Raw genomic sequence first — 16,798 nt, 5'->3', positions numbered from 1 at the left:
ATCAGGAGGTGCGATGTTGGATACTGCGTTTGGGCTCGGACTTCTTCAGTACTGGTATTGATAAAATGATCCATTGTTGGGACAAGTGCATTAATAAAACTGGAGACTTTGTGGAGAAGTAGTGCATGTTCACTTATATTTTGGTGTGTAATTTCAACTTCGTATTATTAAACATCGTCAATAGAAAAAAAAATATGTTACCTTACTTTTCGGAAAGCCCTCGTATATCACAGACAAAATACATAGTGTTTTTTGACAAGCGGCACCGGTGCTTTTGCACAACTCCGCATTTGAATCTCTTGTGAAGTAAGACAGTACAGTACTGTCAAGGCCAGATAGCATATGTTAGTGTATGTTCATGTTTGCTTAGTGCGGGTTATGTTGTTCATCTGGCCGCTTAGCCTAGGGTCCGTGGAACACCACAGACCGCTAGTTACCGTCACTGGCACTGGGAGCCGGACCAGGTATGTGGGAAGAGAACTCTAGCTGGCTGACCCTGGGGTTCGCCTGAGCTTCCCAGGGAGAGCCAAAAAAAACAAAAAAAAAAAAAAAAAACAGACAAAATACAGTTTCGATGGCTAGACTGGAGTCTCACTTGAAGTGTTCCCACGGCTGTCATCTTGCCAGATATATTCATAAAAAAATTATCCCGCGCTGTTTCTCCCGGTTAGGGGTCAGCGACATGGATGGAATGCTTTTCCTTCCTCTATGTTGATATGTCCAGCCGAATTTTTCAAGCCGGCTAACCGCGCCTGACATTCTTGGTTTTATTATGGTGTTTTCTTCACCAAACGTCAATGCAAATGTTTATCGTATTTAGCAGTCACGGGCTTGAAACCCCGTCCACCTAATGAGCGCGTGCCCCTGCACTCAGGACGATGACTGCTCGGCTATGTCGTAGCCGTCTTACCGGATATTGCATATTCATGTGATGTCTATTTCTTCAGTTTTCAGATTTATTTTGAAAACCGTTGTGCGGCGCTGGAGTAACAACACCGCTGTGTTCCTTGTGTGTTCAGAATGGAAAATTGTAATATTATTGTAATCTTGTGTGTTAGTATCTTAAATTAATTTTTTTATTCTCTTGAGTATTTTATACCGCCTGTTGTCATAGTTTTTATGGTAAGTAATCGTTTAATTCATTATTATTTTTATTTTATCGTATGATAATGCCATTGTGTCTCTCTACATTTATGTTATGAACCTCAAATATGATTGTTTTTTTGAATTTTCATCGCAAGTGTCTTAGATAATCCGTAGTTGTTCGCTTATGGATATTACTTTTCGAATAAAGAGCCGGTTTATTTATTAACAACCCAAGATTAAAATAACAAGAGGTTTTTTTCTGTTCTGTATTTCACATCTAGTCTGCATAGTTGATCTTATGTTCACAGTTATGTTCAAAGTTTTTTTTTTTTACTCCGTCGTGAAGTGTTTTGGTTAATACATTTCCGACTAACAAGCATCTTATTTATTGACATTACAAAATTAAAACAAGAGCTTTCTCTTCTGTATTACGCATCGAGTTTTCATAGTTGATTTATCTAGTTATCCATACTCCTGAGCAGGAAGGCTAAGTATTCTCCTGTGAGTTGAGGTCTTTGGTGTTTGAGGTGGAAGTTATCAAGGAACAAGTAAATACATGGGCTGTGTTAGGATAACTAAGAGTAAGAATAGGTACCTGTATACTTGCATATACAACAATGCTAGGAGTCTAGTAAATAAATTTGATGTGCTGGTAAAGACATCGAAAGCGGATATGTTGTGATATCAGAGACATGGTGTTACACAGAGATAACGAATGTAGAATTGAAATTTGGGGAGTACAATGTGACAGAAATGATAGAAAAGGAGGAAGAGGTCATGCTTTTAGTTTAAGAAACACACAAAATCTAAGGAAGTGCATCTAGCTGACATAGGTGAACAGTGCAATGTTGAGTCAGTTTGGTGTGACACTGGTAAAGCAAATTTGAGAATAGGAATGTGTTATAGGCCTAATGACCGATGAGTACAATTAACAACTGTACAGAGAAATAGAGTGGGCAGTAAATCAGATTGTCTTATAATGGGGGATTTTAACTTTCCAGATATTGACTAGAACTTGTGGGTTGGTCATTTGCACGCTAGCAGGGTTTTTGTGAATTTATTGGAGGATTGTTTTCTATAGCAGCATGTTCAAGAGCAACTAGAGGGAGTAATACTCTCGATCTGATTATTAGCAGTGATCCTTCATGCATTAAGAATCTGCAGATAAAGGAACCACTAGATGCCAGTGACACAGTGTGCTGATTGGGATTTACTTAAAGATGTAACTACCGTCGGGTAAAGAGAAGGGTTTTTGCTTTCGTAAAGTTGACTATTCGTAAAGTGGTCTCAGACAGTTTTTAAATTCTATACAGTGGGATCAACTGATGATGTTACCAACAGCAAATTCTAAATGGGAAGCATTCAAGGAAATAGTCTTGGAAGCTACTAGGCTTCTTGTCCCAACCAAGAAATGCTGTTCAAGGTTTAGGCCTAAATCGATGCCAGATGAACTAATGAGACTCGTGGCAGAGAAGAAAAATGCATGGGATGCATATAAATTATCAGGTGACACAGAAGACTATGGTAGATATATGCCAGTTTGTATATTGTGTAAGCTGATAGCCTAAATAAGTTTAAGGCTCAGCTGGACAGGTATTTCGAATGAACAGAGGGGTGAAGTGGAAGTGGGTTTTTTTTTTTTTTTTTTTTTTTGGCTTATGCTGTATAAGCTTGCTTTCTTGCATCAAATGCCTCAAAGTCACAAAGGAGGTTAGGCAAGCGAAGGCAGATTAGGAGAAATCTTTGGCAAAGGATGCCAAGAAAAACACCAAAGACTTCTTTACTTATGTGAACTCTAGAAGGAAGGGGATGAATCAGAGTGGTCCACTTGATATCTATGGGTCGATTGTTGAATAACCTGCTGAGGTAGCTGACAGACTGAATGAGTATTTTGCCTCTACATTCACACATGTTGAAGACTGTAGGGAAGTGGAGGCCAAGAGCTTATCAAATTCTAGCAGGGAGCTAAATGATTTTGTAATAAGTGAGAGCAAATTGGAGCAAAAATTGTTGAAGTTAAACTTAAGAAAGGCACCTGGGGTGGATGGGATCTATTCAGTTATATTACAGGAAGCAGCAAAGGAAGTAAGCAAACCCTTAACCATAATTATGAAAGCTTCCTTGGTCTCAGGGGAGGTCCCCACTCCAGTCTGCATGGACTGGAGATGTGCAAATATCTCTTCAGTTCACACAGGGTGACACAAGTAATTACAGACCTGTTAGTTTTAACTTCTGTTCCAGGGAAAATAATGGAGCCACTGGTTAAAGAAGCATTGCAAGATCATCTAGAATAGACTGCAGTTATAATTCAGACACATGGATTTAAGGGGAAGTCTGGTCTGACAAATTTGATTGGATACTGTGATATGGTTGCAAAGAAACTGGATGCAAAAAATAATTTTGATATCATATACTTGGATTTTAGGAAAGCTTTTGATTCTGTTGCACATGGAAGACTACTGTACAAATTGGGGCAGTATGACATTAAGGGCAAGTTGCTACAATGGATAAAAGGATGGTTGAGCGTGAGAGGACAGAGAGTGGTAATCAATGGACAGTGCTCTTCGTTGACTAATGTTATTAGTGCAATCCCCCAGTGTTCGGTGTTGTGCCAGTGTTGTTTTCTGTATTTATCAATGATATTGATGAAGGTATATCATGCTTAATGTCCAGGTTTGCAGTTGATATGAAGATTGCAGGGTTGTTAAGGAGAGTATTAACGGTTCGCTACTGCAACAGGATCTAGAAAAGTTGAGCAGATGGGCTGAGAGATGGCAATTGAAGTTTAAAATTAACAAATGCAAAGTTCTTCATATTAGTAGCAGTAACTCCAGAATAACGTACCAACTTTGTGGTACTACACTTAGTGTAGTGGAGAATAAAAAAGACCTGGTGGTAATTGAGCAATCAGATATAAAGTTTTCTAGAGCAGTGCAGACAGGCTGCAAGAGTAGCTCATGGTGTCTTGTCAATGATATACAGAAATTTTGTTAACAGGGATAAGGAGGTGATTGTCCACTTGTATAAGGCAATGGTCAGGCCACACCTTGAGTACTGCATACAGGTCTGGAGGCCTCAATTTAGGAAGGATGTAGAGCTGCTGAACGAGTATAGATAAGGGCAATGAGATTGCCGAGTGGAACAAAGGGTTGCTGTTATCAAGAAAGACTTAAGTTCTGCAAATTGTAGCATCTGGAGACTAGGCACCTGCAAGGTGATTTAATTGAGGTGTATGATTCTTCTACTTTTCCTTGTTTAATTGGGTTAATCTTAAGTATACTGTAGTAAAAAAAAAAATTAGGGGTTAAGATTTAGAGATGGGTGCACCCAGTGATGAGCTGTGAATATTTTGACAACGGGCTCGCAGTTTTTCCGACTTTCTACCGAGTAAATTTGATCAGTCACGGAAATGATGTCATCCGCGGCTTCCACTAGAGGCGCTTCCCATGCTAGCACTACCAGTAGTGCCAACCGGGCTAGCTGGGTGGGTAAAGTGCCTGCCTGGCAACCCAAAGGTCGCGGGTTCGATTCCCGCCTCAGGCGTGGATCAAAGTACTGCAAAAACCTTGGGAGGTGCATTATGGCCACAGAAGCCTATGCGCCAACAACTACCAAAAAAAAAAAAAAAAACTACTAGTAGTGTGATTAGAGTGCGTGACGATTTTTCGTGACCAATATGATATCTCGAGTCAGAGGCGGATTTAGGGGCTTGGACAGATGCGATTTATTACCCCCTTAACCATGCGTATAAGTGAATGTGTAAAACGTTCCTAGGTCTATCTAAAAAAAAAAAAAAAGCTTAAAAACCTGGTTGTCATGCTTCGCGATAAACAACAGTGTCTGGAGTTCTAACTTTTTAGAATTTTTGAATACTATGACGTTGCAATCATGCTTCCTGAAGTTACTACTGCAGTAAGTATGATTGCAACAATACAAATATTTGTCAACAATTTATTTTTTCGGCTCGCATTTTCGTTACATTCCATTGTTAGGCTGCGTGTGTCGCTTCAACTACAAGATTGGTACATCAATTGGTGCTATTTTACAGAGCTATTTAGATGCGTTGCACTCACAAGTATACATACATCTCTTACTTTAGTTATCATAAATCCACTGTATCTTGTCTTCCAGAAATTATGAAAATCTGTGAATGATAAATAAAATATTTACAATAAGAAAGCTCTTTTATTTCATCAATATATACAAATCAAAATACCTAAAAGAAATGTGAAGGATGTTTCGCATAAACCATCTACTTCGTGTGCTCGACACCTGCGCAACTTTTTTATTCGTCTTTTTTTTTTAACAACTGGTTTCCCTAGTTGTTAAAAAAAAAAAAAAAAAAATACCAGTTGCATAGCTACCCTTTTTCGGGCCCGGAGGCAAAGAACATGTTCGGGTCCCTTCTTAATTAATGAAAATTGCAGAAACAGGAGACAGCCAAAGATGCCCGGCCCTTAAAGGGCTCGGGCCAGGAGACAATTGCCTTGCCTGCCTACATGGTAGCTATGCCACTGATGAATACATTTTTTTCATGATAAAATTTTTATATTGAGAATAAAAATTAACATGAAATATTTTCCATATCACAAATAACATAAAAACTATCACAAAACATTCCACAATATAAAAACAAATATTACATAAAAAACAAACACTAGAAAAAGTAAACAAAAATCACAGATTACATGAAAAAAAATATTTCACAAATATTCAAGAAAAATTTATTCTAAAAATTGCCAATTTACTTCTTTATTAATATTTGTTGTCGATCTTCTGCTTTGCTCAATACCTGAGCGATGATTACAGAGGAATGATTTGATGTAACGATCCAGATCAAATTGAAGCAATGGTTTTCCATTTAGATGTATGGTCATCGTAATCTGCAACGTATGCTGAAAGCTGACTCAGCTTCAGCACTGCTAATCGCAATGATTTCAAAGATATTTTCTGGCTTTTTAAATTGAAAAGGTAATTTCACTCGATTTTAAAGATATACTGTCTTCGACAAAATCTCTAAAATCATTAATTTTTATTTCATATTTTATCAGAAAACAAATTTCTTATTCGGTTTTTACCCTCTTGCCACCAAGATGAAAATTCATTCCACGATTTCGGGTAGCATATGTTTAAAATTTCTTTCAATGATATCGTTATTTTCTTTATTTAATTTAAAATTGCCCTGTTACATTAATAACTTATCCTTTAAGGATAACACAATGCATTTAATAACTTATCTTGAGGTAATTTTTTTATTTTCGATTTTGATTCCTTCAAATTCTTTCCACTTCAAATGCTCTCAATTTCAGCTTCGTAATTTCCTTCAGAATTTTTGCAATTAGCAATATCACTGATAGTTCGAATAATTAATTTTTATGCTTTTACCATTGTGATTCTGTAAAGCCTCTGAAAGGTAAGAGAGCTCCTGCAGGATGTCGATCATTACTGCTAAATTGTTAAGAAATTCCAAATTTAAAAGTCGATTTAATAATCCAGAATATTTAACTTCTGATTCAAAATGTTTGCACAAAGCAGAATGATTCCTCCAACCCACAATTGCCCTCCACAAGCTAAAAGCTGCTCATCGTGACCTGAAGACACGACCAATCTTTATAGTTTCCATATCAAGTTCTTTATCAATCATCATCCTTAATTTGCGCTAGTTTTTTGGAGATTGGTGATATAGTTTTTTTTTTTAATTATTGCCTGTATGCCATTATATTTTAGAACATTTTCTACACAGTGAAAGGCTCAACAAAGTTTCAAAATCTGCCAGCCAACATTTCACCTTCGTAAAGTTTATATATCGTAGTTGCCTCAATCCCCCCTCTACATTACTACTATCACTAGTTCTTTGAATACAGTGCAAAATGTCGGAATCACATGCATATTCAGTTACTGTGACCATGTAAACATAGACAGGAGAAATTTACTGGAAGGTGTGGATCACTCACTTCTCCGAAAAACATATGCCCGTTTGTCGGAGTAAAGGGTAACCACAACACACGTTGACCAGAGGCTATAATCCGTGTTGAGAATCTTCTTAATCCTCTGACTGGCTATGGAAAGCATATTGACTAGCGCGACTTCTTGGTATGTGACTGCATAGGTTTTATGGACACCACTAACATTGTGAAAAAGTAATCCCTTTCACCCTTAATTCGCACTTTCTAATTATGTAAATTGCCTAAACGCCAGAGGTCAGAACAATGCATACACAGTTGTCTCTCCTAATATGTTCTTTACATGGAAATTTTCTTCGTTCAACGGAAACTATTTTAATTGTAATTACCAAGGTGGAATAAAAAAAATTTGCTATAAAGAAGTTCAATAAACAGAGGTCTGACTAATTAAATCAAAAATGAAGCAATTTTAGAATACATAACCGATCGATTGTGCCATGAAAATGGGTGCACCCTCCAAAATGGCAGCAAGAAGAGAGGGAAAGCAGTGATTGAGGGTGGTGACTCCATCCACTAACTGCTTTCTCCCTCCTCTCCTTGACAGCATGTTACAGGCAGATGTCACGTGACATTACAATATGTTGGTGTTGAAATGAAGATAGAGGAATGGCAAAATGGCAATTTTTTTGTAACAAAAATGCAAATTATTTGGGGATCATAGTATGTCGGAGCTGGAACGAAGAAAAAGAAATGCCAAAACAGCAATTTTTCTAACAAATCAGAAGGTCGCTTCGCTTCCTTCTGCCTTGTGTCACACAAACCTGAATTATATGGTTTTATATTTAAAATTTTTTTTAGTGTGGGGAAATCCCCCACACCCCATTCTTCATCATTTTTGATTCATTTTCCGTTAATACAAAGAGATTTTTAGGTGCCTTCAATTGTCCATGCGAAAAACATGGTGATGTTAAGTCAACACCAACCTTAGATAATGTTTCACCTTGACTTTTGTTTATTTTCATACTAAAAGCCAATTTCACAGGAAACTGTGTTCATTTAAAAATGAAGTTATATTCCCCTTCGTTTGAATACATATGAATCTGTGGAATGTATGCTTTCGATCCAGCTCTGTCACCTGTGATGTATTCACAAACCTAACATTTCTTCCTTATTTCCAATACACAGTCTTGGGTTATAAAATAGTCTTGTTTTTTGTATCTCTCCTTTCTTATTTGTGAAACCTTTAACTTATTATTTTCATATTTTTCAATCGCTCTGTTTTCTTCGATATCAGGATTTTTAAGGCTGCTTCATACCCAAGATGTTTTCTTTTCTTCTCAGTCTTTCTGATACGATCTTTCTCTTTCCTATTACTGCCATTATTAAAAATTTTGCTAATAGCTGAAGAAACTTTTAAAAAAATTGAATAGTTGCTTTGAGACATGTAGAATAATAAAAATTAAAAGCACTAAACTAAAAATTAAAAGTACTATTAAATATTCTTTTATATATGGAAAAAATTAAGTTTGTAAAAGCGTCTTTGAGACAGACCTGTCAATCACCTTGTTGCAGTATGATGCAATAGCAGTTAGCGCCCTGCCTTGAGACAGACCTTTCAATCATTTTGTTGTAGTATGTCACAATAGCAGTTAGCCTTGCTTTGCAGAAAGCAAAGAGTGTGCATGTGAAAAAGCAAAATATTCTTTTATATATAGAAAACAAGTAATAAAAATTCACACCATGTGCAACCACTGATTCTTTTTGCCCATACATTATTCAATAAAATCACGAGCATAAACAATGAGAATTGTTGATGCATGTCAACAGAAATGCTTTTTTTTTTCCTTCATTTTTTGGAGATCTGTTAGTTAAACTAACAGATCAGCAATTACCTGTCTCCCCTTTGACCTTCCTTTGTGGATTGTGGTCACATTTGAACATCTCCAGTCCATGAGTAGTAGTAGTAGTGGCATGTGATGCAAGAAAGCAAATGTATGAACTTATGCAGCATCAACCAAAAAAAAAAAAAAATCACACCATTCCCTCCAAATGCCTGTCCAGTTCCACCTTAAATTTATTCAACCTATCAACTTCCACAACGACAGATGGAAGTTTGTTCCAGCAAATAACCACCCGCTGGCTAAAGGCAAATTTCCGCACATCTATTCAACATCTGTCTTTTCTTAATTTGAATTTATGCCCCCTTAGGTTCGTAATCTGAACAAGTGGAAGGATCCCATCAGAATTCAGCGTGCTCAACCCATTCAAGGCCTTATATACCTCAATCAGATCACTGCACAGGTGCCTAGTCTCCAGCCACTGCAATTTGCAGAACTTAAGCCTCTCTTGGTAAGAGGATCCTTTCATTCCCCTCACCAATCTTGTTGCCCTTCTCTCTACACTCTCAAGTAAATCTACATCCTTCCTAAAATGAGGCCTCCAGACCTGTATGCAGTACTCAAGGCGTGGCCTGACCATTGCCTTATACAGAGGGATAATCACCTCCTTTTCCCTTCTAGCAAAATTCCTATATATCATTGACAAAACCCCATGACCTGCCCTGGCAGCCTGTCTGCATTGCTCAGAGAACTTCATATCTGACTGCACAATTACTCCCAGGTCTTTTTCATTTTCTACCACCTTAAGTGTAGTACCACACAGTTGGTACGTTTCTCTGGGGTTACTTCTACCCATATGCAGTACTTTGCATTTGTCAAGGTTAAACTTCAGTTGCCACTTCTTAGCCCATCTGCCCAAATTATCTAGATCCTGTTGCAGTAGCACACTGCCATTACTGTCATTAACAACCCTGCCAACCTTTGTATCATCTGCAAACTTCGACACTAAGCCTGATATACCTTCATCAATATCATTGATAAATATACAAAACAACAGTGGACCTAACACCGAACCCTGTGGGACTCTACTAATAACATTAGTTCAAGAAGAGCATCACCCATTGATTACCACCCTCTGTCTTCTCGCACTTAACCATCCTTTTATCCATTGTAGCAACTTACCCTTAATACCATTCTGCTCCAATTTGTACAATAGTCTTCCATGCGCATCAGTGTCAAAAGCTTTCCTGAAATCCAAATATATGATATCGAAATTATTTTTTCCATCCAGTTCCTTTGTAACCACATCATAATATCCTATCAAATTTGTTAGACAAGACTTTCCCTTAACAAACCCATGCTGTGTCTGAATTATTGCTGCAGTCTTGTCTAGATGATCCTGCAATGCATCTTTAACCAGCGACTCCATTATTTTACCCGGAACAGAAGTTAAACTAACTGGTGTCTGTAATTACTCGTGTCACCCTTCGATCCCCCCTTTGTGAATTGGGGATACATTTGCACATCTCCAGTCCGTTGGAACCTCCCCTGAGCCCAAGGACGCTCTCATAATTATGGCTAAGGGTTTGCTTAGTTGCTTTGCCGCCTCCTTTAATATAACTGGATAGATCCCATCCACCCCAGGTGCTTTTCTTACATTTAACTTCAACAGTTTCTCTTCCACTTTGCTCTCAGTTATTACAAAATCATTAAGCACCCTGCTACAATTTGATAACCTTCTGCCATTTTCAAACCTTAATAACTCCTCATGTGTGAATGTAGATGCAAAATACTCATTCAGTTTGTTTGCTATCTGAGCAGGATCATCAACAGTCGAACCATCGATGTCAAGTGGACCAATCATATTCACCCCCTTCCTTTTAGAGTTTATATAAGTAAAGAAATCCTTGCTGTTTTTCTTAGCATCTTTTGCCAAGGATTTCTCATAATCTGCCTTCGCCTGCCGAACCTCCTTTGTGACCTGATTACATATTAACTTATATCTGCCATAGGCTTCTGAGTCGCTTGATAATTTATATGCATCCCATGCATTTTTCTTCTCTGTTATGAGTCTCATTAGTTCATTTGACAACCATTTAGGCCTAAACCTTGAACAATATATCTTAATAGGTATGAAACTTTTAGTAGCTTCCACGATTAATTCCTTGAATGCTTCCCACTTAGAATTTACTGTTGGTAACATCATCAGTTGATCCCACTGTACAGCATTTAAAAACTGTCAGAGACCACTGTATTCGCCTTTACAGAAGCAAAAACCCTTTCCTTTACCTCTGATGGTAATTAAATCTTTAAGTAAATCCCAGATCAGTACACTGTGATCACTGCGACCTTGTGGTTCTTTTATCTGCGAATTCCTAATACATGAATGATCACTGCTGATAACCAGATCAAGAGTATTACTTTCTCTGGTTGCCTCTCAAACATGCTGCTGCAGAAAAGAATCATCCAATAAATCCACAAAAGTCTGACTAGTGTGTGAGTTCCCAACCCACAAGTTCCAGTCAATATCTGGGAAGTTAAAATCGCCCATTATAAGATATTCCGATTTACTAGCCCACTATTTCTCTATACAATTGTTCATTGTACTCATTCGAGTCATTAGGCCTATAACACACTCCTACTCTAATTTTTGCTTTCGCAGTGCTTATGTCACACCAAACTGACTCAACAGTGCACTGTTCATCTATATCAACTGGATGCGCTTCTTTTGATTTTATATTTTTCTTTGGCGCCTCTGTAGCCAGGTGGGAAGGAGCAGCAGTGCGTAGCACACGCTTCTTGATTAGACCGGGGTTCGAACCCGTCACCACCAAATACAGAGGATGCGGAAAGGTCAGGGAATGACCACCGCATATCCCGGAGCAATATGGCCTTAGTTGCTAATGCTCCTAAAAACCAAATAACAAACAAACAATATCTTTCTTTATTAACAGCATAACACCTCCTCCCTTCCTATCCTGTCTATCCTTTCTGTACACATTGTACTCCCCAAATTCCAGTTCGGCATTCCTTATATCTGTGTGACACCACGTCTCTGATATCCCAACAATATCCGCCTTTGTTGTCTTGACCAACACTTCAAATTCATCAAATTTATTTACTATACTTTTAGCATTGGTATACATGCAAGTATACATGCACCTATTCCTATTCCCAGCCACTCTAACACATCCCATATACCCACCTGTTTCACGATGACTGACATCCGTCCCTGAAATCCCCAACACCCCTCGCTCCAGGTCGCTACTTATTCTAATAGAAGTTGTGCAAGAATCACCTTCACCTCTGCCTACGGCTACTGTTAAACTATTAGTCCTTGTATCCCCCAAAGCTATCAGTTTTCTGACCCACCTAACACTGCCTCGATAGCATCAGCAAATATTCTTGCATCCTTTCTATTTAAGTGTATCCCATCCCTGTAGAAGCAGTCTCTCCTGTTAACAAGTACAGTCCAGGCTGAAAAAAATTCTATGCCTTGAGCTTTGCACAATCTTTCCAGGGCCGAATTGATCGACAAGGCTCTCATCATATACTCCCTCCTATCGTGTCTGGGCAGAATTGCAGACACTTTCAAATTCAACCCTAATTCACGGCTTTTTTTCATCAGTGATCTGTACTTGTTAAGTAATTCCGCAGGTCTCCTACTCTTAATATCATTAGTGCCAACGTGTACAACTATATCACCTTTTGTGCCCTTAAAATATGATATCTGCTCTACAACGTCATCAACCTTTGCCCCTGGCAGACATACCCTGGTCCTGTTCCACCTATCCTTTTTACAAAGGATGTTTCCCGTTTCCCTGACAATAGAGTCACCAACAACTACTAGTTCCTTTGGGACCAGCGCAGTCTGCCTTGGGGGTTGCCGCTGTGTTGCGTGATGACCAAGTGCGAGCTCTATCGTTGATGTGGGCAGCTGAGAGCCTGATGGGCCCCTCAATTTAGATCTTTCGAGGGCATCCACCCTGTCCTTCAAAATCTCATATAGGCCCATAATAACGCTGAGTTGTCGCCGATTTCCTTACACTCCTTACATCGCGCACACACAACAACATCCCCCCATGGCAATATCATGTTCCATTCCAGATAGTTCGGCAAACATTTCACAAGTTGCACATTTTTTTAGGCTGCGATGCATTGGAGAATCGCCCCCCCCCCTCAGTTCTCCCCCGAATCACAGCACTCCTGCCACTTTGTGCCCGTTGCTTTGCTGCTCTAGTTTGGGGCATGATATTTTAAATTAATAAGATCAATAAATTAAATTAATTAAATGTCAATACTACGCTATCTAATAGAAACAGTGAAACGTATTACTGTTTCTATAATTATACGTTAGAGCTACCTAGCTACCTCAATTAAAAATTTGAATTCCCTATCACTATATACAAAAACAATGCCTGCAATATTCAAACGAAATAACGGTTTTATAAAGTATTACGTATATCTACAAAAACTGTTTATATAAATAAAAATAAAAATAACCAGCGTAATTAGAACTATAAGACTACGTATTAAGTACAATATAAAATAACAATTATGTAAATAAAAAGCAAACACTTATCGTTTTTTTCGGAGCCTGTAACTCGCAGCCGTATTTTCTAAAAATACAGAAGCGAGAGCTTCCAAGATTAATTCTTTGAATCCTTACAATCCTCCCCTGAATCCAAGGAAGCTCTCATAAATATGGCTAAGGGTTTGCTTACTTCCTTTGCTGCCTCCTTTAATATAACTGGATAGATTCCATCCATTCCAGATGCCTTTCTTATGTTTATCTTCAACAATCTCTCCTCCACTTTACTCTCAGTTATTACAAGATTATCTAGCTTACTGCCAGAGTTTAATACACCTCTGGCATTCTACTCCCTGAATAACTCCTTGTGTGAATGTAGATGCAAAATATTCATTTAGTTTGTTAGCCCCCTGAGCAGGATCATCAACAGTTAAACCAACGATATCAAGTGGACCAATCATATTCACCCCCTTCCTTTTAGAGTTTATATAAGTAAAGAAATCCTTGCTGTTTTTCTTAGCATCTTTTGCCAAGGATTTCTCATAATCTGCCTTCGCCTGCCGAACCTCCTTTGTGACCTGATTACATATTAACTTATATCTGCCATAGGCTTCTGAGTCGCTTGATAATTTATATGCATCCCATGCATTTTTCTTCTCTGTTATGAGTCTCATTAGTTCATTTGACAACCATTTAGGCCTAAACCTTGAACAATATATCTTAATAGGTATGAAACTTTTAGTAGCTTCCACGATTAATTCCTTGAATGCTTCCCACTTAGAATTTACTGTTGGTAACATCATCAGTTGATCCCACTGTACAGCATTTAAAAACTGTCAGAGACCACTGTATTCGCCTTTACAGAAGCAAAAACCCTTTCCTTTACCTCTGATGGTAATTAAATCTTTAAGTAAATCCCAGATCAGTACACTGTGATCACTGCGACCTTGTGGTTCTTTTATCTGCGAATTCCTAATACATGAATGATCACTGCTGATAACCAGATCAAGAGTATTACTTTCTCTGGTTGCCTCTCAAACATGCTGCTGCAGAAAAGAATCATCCAATAAATCCACAAAAGTCTGACTAGTGTGTGAGTTCCCAACCCACAAGTTCCAGTCAATATCTGGGAAGCTAAAATCGCCCATTATAAGATATTCCGATTTACTAGCCCACTATTTCTCTATACAATTGTTCATTGTACTCATTCGAGTCATTAGGCCTATAACACACTCCTACTCTAATTTTTGCTTTCGCAGTGCTTATGTCACACCAAACTGACTCAACAGTGCACTGTTCATCTATATCAACTGGATGCGCTTCTTTTGATTTTATATTTTTCTTTGGCGCCTCTGTAGCCAGGTGGGAAGGAGCAGCAGTGCGTAGCACACGCTTCTTGATTAGACCGGGGTTCGAACCCGTCACCACCAAATACAGAGGATGCGGAAAGGTCAGGGAATGACCACCGCATATCCCGGAGCAATATGGCCTTAGTTGCTAATGCTCCTAAAAACCAAATAACAAACAAACAATATCTTTCTTTATTAACAGCATAACACCTCCTCCCTTCCTATCCTGTCTATCCTTTCTGTACACATTGTACTCCCCAAATTCCAGTTCGGCATTCCTTATATCTGTGTGACACCACGTCTCTGATATCCCAACAATATCCGCCTTTGTTGTCTTGACCAACACTTCAAATTCATCAAATTTATTTACTATACTTTTAGCATTGGTATACATGCAAGTATACATGCACCTATTCCTATTCCCAGCCACTCTAACACATCCCATATACCCACCTGTTTCACGATGACTGACATCCGTCCCTGAAATCCCCAACACCCCTCGCTCCAGGTCGCTACTTATTCTAATAGAAGTTGTGCAAGAATCACCTTCACCTCTGCCTACGGCTACTGTTAAACTATTAGTCCTTGTATCCCCCAAAGCTATCAGTTTTCTGACCCACCTAACACTGCCTCGATAGCATCAGCAAATATTCTTGCATCCTTTCTATTTAAGTGTATCCCATCCCTGTAGAAGCAGTCTCTCCTGTTAACAAGTACAGTCCAGGCTGAAAAAAATTCTATGCCTTGAGCTTTGCACAATCTTTCCAGGGCCGAATTGATCGACAAGGCTCTCATCATATACTCCCTCCTATCGTGTCTGGGCAGAATTGCAGACACTTTCAAATTCAACCCTAATTCACGGCTTTTTTTCATCAGTGATCTGTACTTGTTAAGTAATTCCGCAGGTCTCCTACTCTTAATATCATTAGTGCCAACGTGTACAACTATATCACCTTTTGTGCCCTTAAAATATGATATCTGCTCTACAACGTCATCAACCTTTGCCCCTGGCAGACATACCCTGGTCCTGTTCCACCTATCCTTTTTACAAAGGATGTTTCCCGTTTCCCTGACAATAGAGTCACCAACAACTACTAGTTCCTTTGGGACCAGCGCAGTCTGCCTTGGGGGTTGCCGCTGTGTTGCGTGATGACCAAGTGCGAGCTCTATCGTTGATGTGGGCAGCTGAGAGCCTGATGGGCCCCTCAATTTAGATCTTTCGAGGGCATCCACCCTGTCCTTCAAAATCTCATATAGGCCCATAATAACGCTGAGTTGTCGCCGATTTCCTTACACTCCTTACATCGCGCACACACAACAACATCCCCCCATGGCAATATCATGTTCCATTCCAGATAGTTCGGCAAACATTTCACAAGTTGCACATTTTTTTAGGCTGCGATGCGTTGGAGAATCGCCCCCCCCCCTCAGTTCTCCCCCGAATCACAGCACTCCTGCCACTTTGTGCCCGTTGCTTTGCTGCTCTAGTTTGGGGCATGATATTTTAAATTAATAAGATCAATAAATTAAATTAATTAAATGTCAATACTACGCTATCTAATAGAAACAGTGAAACGTATTACTGTTTCCATAATTATACGTTAGAGCTACCTAGCTACCTCAATTAAAAATTTGAATTCCCTATCACTATATACAAAAACAATGCCTGCAATATTCAAACGAAATAACGGTTTTATAAAGTATTACGTATATCTACAAAAACTGTTTATATAAATAAAAATAAAAATAACCAGCGTAATTAGAACTATAAGACTACGTATTAAGTACAATATAAAATAACAATTATGTAAATAAAAAGCAAACACTTATCGTTTTTTTCGGAGCCTGTAACTCGCAGCCGTATTTTCTAAAAATACAGAAGCGAGAGCTTCCAAGATTAATTCTTTGAATCCTTACAATCCTCCCCTGAATCCAAGGAAGCTCTCATAAATATGGCTAAGGGTTTGCTTACTTCCTTTGCTGCCTCCTTTAATATAACTGGATAGATTCCATCCATTCCAGATGCCTTTCTTATGTTTATCTTCAACAATCTCTCCTCCACTTTACTCTCAGTTATTACAAGATTATCTA

General features: G+C 38.6%; 1 protein-coding gene across 4 annotated transcripts in view; it reads left to right on the top strand.

Moving 5' to 3' along the window:
• The first annotated feature begins 1,009 nt into the window (after positions 1-1,009).
• Prp40 (pre-mRNA processing factor 40) overlaps positions 1,010-16,798 on the top strand; it is a 434,121-nt gene continuing 418,332 nt past the window's right edge. For all 4 annotated transcript variants that reach the window (XM_090383606.1, XM_090383605.1, XM_090383604.1 and 1 more), the window contains exon 1: positions 1,010-1,122. The gene's annotated coding sequence lies outside the window, so the exon portion shown is untranslated. The remainder of the gene's footprint in view (positions 1,123-16,798) is intronic.

The sequence above is a fragment of the Mastigoproctus giganteus genome, chromosome 10, assembly GCF_048544385.1.
Source record: "Mastigoproctus giganteus isolate SK-2022 chromosome 10, ASM4854438v1, whole genome shotgun sequence".
In the NCBI taxonomy this organism is placed as follows: Eukaryota; Metazoa; Arthropoda; class Arachnida; order Uropygi; family Thelyphonidae; genus Mastigoproctus; species Mastigoproctus giganteus.
The sequence above is the reverse complement of the archived record's forward strand: the minus strand, read 5'-3'. Positions and strand labels throughout refer to the sequence as shown.